The sequence below is a fragment of the Hippocampus comes genome, unplaced genomic scaffold (genome assembly GCF_001891065.2).
Source record: "Hippocampus comes isolate QL1 unplaced genomic scaffold, H_comes_QL1_v1.1 scaffold205, whole genome shotgun sequence".
NCBI classification, from domain to species: Eukaryota; Metazoa; Chordata; class Actinopteri; order Syngnathiformes; family Syngnathidae; genus Hippocampus; species Hippocampus comes.
The window spans coordinates 108,291-116,271 of record NW_017804874.1 but is presented as its reverse complement, the minus strand read 5'-3'; positions in this window follow the sequence as shown (position 1 = coordinate 116,271).

The window sequence follows — 7,981 nt, the reverse complement described above, 5'->3', positions numbered from 1 at the left end:
AGGTTTGCAGTACATTGTAAATACAGTGTTTTCTTTCTGATGCAAAGGTGTGAGTGGATGTAGTTGGGTACACCCGAGTCTTTCCTCCTGTGTGCTGGACTTGTATGTTTTTGGGGGTTAAATTTTTTTAATTTTTTTTTTAATGGCAAAAAAAGTTTTGCTGTGCAGGCGCAGACTTTGATATAGGGTATGCTCACTGTGATAATTTGTATGGATATTTATTTTCAAATTGCTTCTAACAATGACATGAGAGAAGACAGACAGAGAGAAAAGAGAAAACGTTTTTAAAAACCACAAAATAGAATGAGTCCGGACAGGAATTCCCAATATCGTTATCGCAATAATTCATGCAAATTCCACCTTTCCGCATTAAGTCTGCCATGAGCTCGCAATTTCAGTCCGTCACCTCAACCAGTCAAAAGTGCTGAAACCCTGTCCGCCGTTCGCATCTCCATCTTCTTCCCAAAAGCGCCTCATGGGAAATAGTGTACTTACAGTTTAGGTTGTAGATATGAGCTGAGTTTGTTGTGCTGGAGGCCACCCTGTGCTTATTGATTCCGTCTCATATTGAACTTCCGGATTAGAATTGACTCCATTAGAAAATAATTGGCTGGGTCAATAACTGAGTTGCACTACTAATGTACACTGTATGGAATAATGTATGGAATGTACTATCAAGAGCCGGTGGCATGATGAGAGCTGATATTGAGGTGCGGTTGGACATATATCATTTCTGTCATGTGTTCAGTCAGCAGTGATGGAAGCAGAATAGGCACAAGGGCAATCAACTCGTAAAATCATTATCTCCCTTTTTTTCTCATCCAGTTAGACTGAAGGAGGTGTTTGGGAAAGAGAGAGCGTGAGCAAAAAGAAAAAGAGAGGGAGGATAGACGTCCTTCTCATTTGCCATTTAACAGCTGAGAATCGGGTGGAATTGGTTGAATATATGTTCCTGAATCATAGTATGTAATAAAGCTAATTAAATCTGAATTTTAAAAAATCCAAACGAAATCAAGATGAATTTAGCTGGCTATTTTGGTACTGACACTAATTGGATGTTGAACATGAAGTGAAGCATAGCCATGTTTGGGAAAATTGACCACATGCGCATATTTGTGCTTTGCACAGGTGGTCAACTCATGAAAATCATTTACGTTTGTACAATAAGGTGAGATATTTGGGGCCAATTGTGGTTTTCAAAAGGTCAACCTTCCTAGTTGGTTCCTTTGGAAAGAAATAATCGAAAATACTGAACCTGATGTCGCAATGGACGTTGGCTGGTCAGTCGAGTGCGCTTCTGTATGTATTTTGGCGAGACTTAATATAGAATGTTTTGATCTTAATAGCAATTGGCTAAATATCCTTTAAAATCGGCAAGGACATGTATTCTACATTTAAGAGTATTCTCCAAGTCAACACCGACATGCCAACATCATGTCTAACACATTACGATTAACACAATTTATGTATTGCAGTTTACCCAGTGGTTTAATATCTGGGACTAGGAATGGCATCAGTTTAGCTATTCAATGTCACCACCACCATTGCTTTATTCTCGACACAATACAATCAAGTTGGAACAATCAATGTTACTGTCTGTAAATCTGTAGCTAGAGATGTAATAAAAGCACATTACAAACAATCAATGTTACTGTCTGTAAATCTGTAGCTAGATGTAATGTAATAAAAGCACATTACACTTCTGTGCTTGAATTTAAATTTTGTCATCAGTGTGGCAGAATCTGCTACAGCTGATTTGTGTATGCATTCAGTTTAGTGAAAGGAAGTGTTGGAAAAACAAACCCTCCCCATGCCACTGACTTTTCTCTTCATGTAAATAATCTTCGAAAGCAAGAGTACTCAAATGCAAATTATAAAAGGGCCGTGAATACATTTTCAATCAGCCGAAGGTCAATTTATCATGGCTGGATGCAAGCCTCACATGCACAAAGCAAGCGCTGGAAAACTTCACACGGATCAGTGCCAAATGAAATGTGGCCCTGAGCCATACTGCAATCAGAACACCCAATCACAACTGAGAATGGGCTGTAACAGTTTGAGGGTCGCAAATGGGAGGTAGGAGGGCTGGATGTAGTCTATTCCAAAGTAACTTTGTTTTTTAAATGACTTTGTAGCTCCGTTCCAATTTGGTTTTAAAACCATCTGACACTGAAACATTTTCAAAAGCAAAATGGCTGAAGACTCTGCAATTAACTTTCTTCTCGTGTGTTATCCATTTTTGCTTTGTTTCCAAAAAGGTAATTTGCCTCCACTGGGGGCTTTCTTTGTGAGGGATCCCTCCTCCCATTCAAGAATGTCATTTGATTTTAAACAGTGTGCAATTTCATGAAGGATGAACACGTCGTTATGCACGTAATACATGATTATTTCTATGCTTCCGTTAGACCGAAGAATTTCGATATATTCCACTGCCTGTGTGCAACTCAACTTATTTTGTGAAAATGACATCCCAAAGCATGCATGTTGGAAATGTCTTCCTTTATTCGTCAATGAATGTGAAATTAACGAATCCTTCCTAAAATACACACAACCTGAAGACATTGACTGAAGGCAAACCGCAGACTTGTGACATCACATCACCGTATAACCTGCAAATGAACATTTTCAAGAGCATCGATAGCAGCTTCTTGTTATGACCTGATATCGTCTGTGCATTATGAGGCGATGAGACTCAGCAAGTAGACAGTTGCACTCTTCGTAATCAATACTGAGTAATAAAGATAACTGAGCAAGACGCCAGAATCGACTCACTGTCTCAACTGAACCAGCCAGAGTCATTCGATATGCCCCCCCTCCTCCCCTCCTTCCCATTACATTAAGATTTTATTGCATGAGTTGTTGTATTTGTGGAGTCCCTGTCGATCAAATGAAGGAGAATTGTGTTGATCTAAACTACTTGTAAATTGTTACCTTTTCCTACTTTTGCAAACATCATGAAGTGAAATTTCGAAGACCTTTTTGGGCTGAAAAACTTGGTGATGATGCACTTTTATTATTTTTCCACTTCCTTGAAAAGATCTTTGACCACTTTGTTGTGGAAACGCAAATGTTTCATCTTAAATGAAGCCTTTACAAACGTATTTAATCCGTGTGTTTCTATCGATGTCTTCTCTACTATGGCATGTGAGATTTAAGCCAATTTACTTGCTTCTATGGGATTGCATGCACACATCTATAGATGTGCTGCAGCTGACAAGATGGGATGACTAAATTATTCACTGAGAAAAAAAAAAGCATAATTTTAAAACCTGGAATTATAGACGATGATGTCAAAAGATGAAGTTGGAGCAAGACAAGACATACAATTCCTTCTTCAATCTTATAAACGAATAGATTGTAGCAAGAACCTCCGTTTTGCCACTGTTTAGTCACGTTACATTGGACTCATGGGTGGGTAGGTTGTGTTGGGTGACAACATCGGATTCATTCTGAGCAAATTTTTTTTTTTCTTGCAGATAGCAAAATTACATTATTTTATGGCAATAATATCAGCCAGTTAAACAGTGCCAGACAGTTTTGTATGCTTTACAACAAAACTAATATTCTGGCTGTATCTTCAAAACAAAGGGAGGTATGTCTTGACGGGGTCAAAAGAATGTCTCAGCCAGTCGCAATGATGAACAAGATGTTGTGTTGTTGATGAAGGCATGTGGGTGCCTCTGGGCTCAAAAAGCACATTGGTAGCTGATGCGCATTGAATACGTTCTGACCTGCAAGGTGAATTCCGGGCGAAGGAGAGGAAACTCAGCATAACAAAAGGCTATTGATTCACAGTCACTACTGTACTCGTCCGTCCTCCAACCCTGACACCAGCTAAATTTGATTTTCTATTCGTTTTTGCATTTCTTATCTCTTCTTTCCTCACAGTCAGATGCATTTTTTTAGGCATCATGACCTCCTTTGGCCCATTTTATAGGCCATTTTTAAAATTAATTTTCTTTACTACCACATAAAGACCTTTGCGTTTCTTTTCATGTGCTGTTAATTCTCTTTGTTCCACTGTTGAGAATGTATGCCAATAGTTTCATATTTACTCCTTCCTGTCATTTTGTAATTGTGAACGGAAAAGTTCTTTTTCATACATTCACAGTTCTAAATGATAAAAGTTAACCCTCACAGGTCTGAATAGGAAATGGAAATTCCACACAGAAAGAGGTCAGGTTAAGAGCAGAATGAAACTGAATCACCACTGAGCATCAGGCGCATGCATTTTTGGCCGCATGTGCTCAAGCTGAAAAAAAGGGGCACTAATCACCCAAATTATTCATATCACGGGGAAAAAAAAAGGTCCGGGAAATAAAACGCGGGAGCATGTGACCGCAGATCAGCGAGGAGCACATTTTTTTTTTCAAGGACTCAACTAAATGTCGGTCAAATATAAAACACTTTGAGCAGGGTTGGAGCTCCAGCATGACTCAAAATTATATGTGTGCACGTGCCTGCTAACCGCCTTGGCACCTTGATCAAAGTTTCCACCCAAAAAAATGAAAGAAAAAAAAAAACATCACGGTGACTGGTGTTGTAGCATGTCAGTATCCAAATGAGCTGACATTTTCCAAGACTTGATGCCATACAGTGAAAAACCTGCAAGACAATCATGCATATGTGAATAGTGAAGTGAAATGTCACATGTGAAGACGGTGAATGATGACGAGAACTAGACCATTTCATAAAGTGCATGACAGAACAGCAGATGCTTTGTGTCGACCAATTCTGCAGACCGACATCTGTTATGGGTTGTTTCACATTCGCTGACCTTCAAGCCTACTTAGAGGAGAGAGAAGAGATTAAGAGTAGGTTTCATTCCTTTTTCCTTTCCCCTGTATCTTAGAAAATTCACAAGACAGTCTTGGAATTGGTGTTCCTTTCATTCCTTTCAGGTAATGGGAACAAATTAACTCTTGCCAATAAAAAGTACAAAGACTTCCCAATTCGCTGTAGACTGTACGTGTTATTGTAAATATTGTTGCGGTGAGAAAAATGAATACAATGTATTATTATTTTCCATCCATCCATTTTCCGATCCGTTTTATCCTCACAGGGTCCGTGGGGCGTGCTGGAGCCTATCCCAGCTGTCTTCAGACAGTAGGCGGGGGGACACTTTATTTATTTATTTATTTATTTATTTATATTAGGATTATTTAAACTAACTGACCATGCAAAACAGATGGCACGAGAACCGTCTTGAATGTCATGAATGTGGCTGTAATAGAATCAGTGGAAAGCCACAAACTGGCAGGTGCCAAAAAAAAAAAAATGTGCGATGAGACTAGATGAAGGTGGGGACTCGTCACAGCTTTCCCTGTGAGGGGAAAACGGAGGTGTGTATCAACTGCGCCTGTCTTGTGTCCTACAGGAGGTGTCAGTTTCATGGTATTGTTTGTAGTCCCTTGGCAGCATGACCTTGTCTCGCTGAGCACAAGCTATTAATTAACCAAGCATGTGTGTTTTCATGGGAGGGCGTCAGTCTATTGGGGAAGAGGGGTGGATGCCGTGGAGGTTTGTGAGTGGCATCCTTTTGCAGCCGGCCTTCCTGCCTGACTGTCTATATGCAATCAATGTGGTGGAGGAAGGTGAGGATGAAGGGCGAACAAGGCAGAAGGTATTATGACAGCAAAATATATCTTTGAGGCCTTTTTTTTAAACGTTAAATAGCTCTTTAAACTTCTAAGTACAGTATTTGCGGGCATTTTTTTTTTCTTGTCTGTGCCTCTCAGTTTTCCCTGCATGCTTTTGCCTCCCAGAGTTTCTGCTTCATAGATGATGACCTTCGCTGTTCGCTTCATAGGATGTGTGTGTGTGTGTGTGTGTGTGGTGTGCGCCTTTCCCTACACTTGGCTGATGCTCCAGAAAACATGAAGTCATGCTGGGTGTAATGATCTCTCTGCATTGCTGTGATCGACAGCCATCGGGCCAACATCCCCATTGCTCCGAAACTCCATTGTTCACAGACAAAATTCTCCACCACCCACCCAACACTTTTTAAAAAAAAACTTTATTTAACCTTCATACTGAAACAGAACAGTGGTGGTAATTAACCTAACAGTGATTGCTGAACTGTGTGGGCCACCACCATTACACATGCTTGCCCTTGTTTTGTCTTGGGATTCAATTCTTTCTCTTTAACTTTTGTGGTTCACTGGAGATGAATAATTTGCCCAAAGAAACAACTCATTGCGATGTTAATGGGGTGTGCCCGTGAAACTGCGGGAGCATGCCCACTTGCACAAGGCAAATGATAATGATGACAATATCTTGTCAGTTATGCCTTCTGTGTGTCTGATAGATCAGTGGTCCCCAACCCCCGGGCCGCGGACCGGTACCGGTCTGCGCATCATTTCTGTGCTGGGCCGCACAGAAAGACTAAATAACTTACTTTACTTCCGTTTTATTCATTTCAGAATCTGAAAGATGTTTTATTTTGAAAAATTACCAGATTATCTGTTATATTCGTCTAAAGTATGTCATTGTTGATGCAGGTGAAGGTGGCACTTCTCGGTCACGTGATAGGTTGCCGCTAAAATGAAACCCAAGAGCTAGCAAAATGAGTAAAAAAAAAAATACGTCTTTGGAAAGTTCCTTTGGGAAGGGGAAAAGGCCCAGCCAGGAGACAGAAGAGTAGCCTACAACTTCCAAGAAAAAGAAGGCTACATTTAATAAGACAGTATCAGGAGTCCTACTGAAGATACACATTTATCTCAATGGGAAATTCCCACACACCAAGCCCACTCTGCATGATATGCGGCGATGGTGATTCGTATTTTTTTATGCACTTTTTATTTGCGGTGTATCTTATTTTGAAGGCACGTTTAAATGTTGCCATAGCGGCCAGAGAGTTTTGCGGCCAGATCGGACGTTCCTTGTGTCATGATTCATGTTTATTATTATGTTACGAAAATACCACAGTTTTCATACAGGTCATATCATATTATTTTGTTGTATTTATCCGGCCTTAAAGGCTGGTCCCTGAAGATATCGTCTGACATTAAACTGGTCCATGGGGCAAAAAAAGTTACGGACCGCTGTGATAGATTGTTCTTCCTTGGGCGCGGTGATTGGCCATTTAACTAACAGCATTAGCTAACAGTGTTGCCTACAGCATTAGCTGCATTAAGCATTTTCAGCAATGTGGTTGCAGTGGCGCTGCATGTGTTTGTGTTTGTATATGTGTCTGTGTGACACACACACACACACACACACACACACACACACACACACACACACACACACATACACACACGAATTACAGCCTCCATGATTAAGACTGCTTTTATTCCACACCCTGTACTCTGTTCGCACTAATATAGTATAAGCAAGCAGTGAGCAACCAGTGCAGAGGAGAGAGCTAAACAGCAGGAATGTGTGTGCACTTGCCCGGCGAGATCTAGCACATCAGTTTCTATTGAATAAATGCCGGGCTCACCATTGGCCTTGCAGTATGTTTGGTCGCTTGGCCAAAGGCTCACTGCATGAGAAATATACACACCTGGATACAAATTTATTTCACCTTGACCAAAAAAATATGATTTACTTCATGTTATTTATAGACACCTGGGAACTCTTTTGAATTGTGAAAACATAATATATTTTATGGGCGGCATGGTGCACATCTGCCTCACAGTGCGGTGGTGCAAGGTTCGATTATGGCTCTGGTCTTCCAGTGTAGAGTTTGCATGTTATCGCCATGCCTGCGTGAGTTTTCTCCGGGTACTTGGGTTTCCTCTCACATTCCAAAAACATGCATGGCAGGTTAATGGAACATTCTAAATTGTCCCGAGGTGTGATTGTAAGTGTGGATGGTTGTTCATCTATGTGAGCCCTGCGATTGGCTGGCAACCAGTTCAGGGTATACCCCACCTACTGCCTGAATATCTATCTATCTATCTATCTATCTATCTATCTATCTATCTATCTATCTATCTATCTCTATATATCTATATATATTTATATCTATCTATAT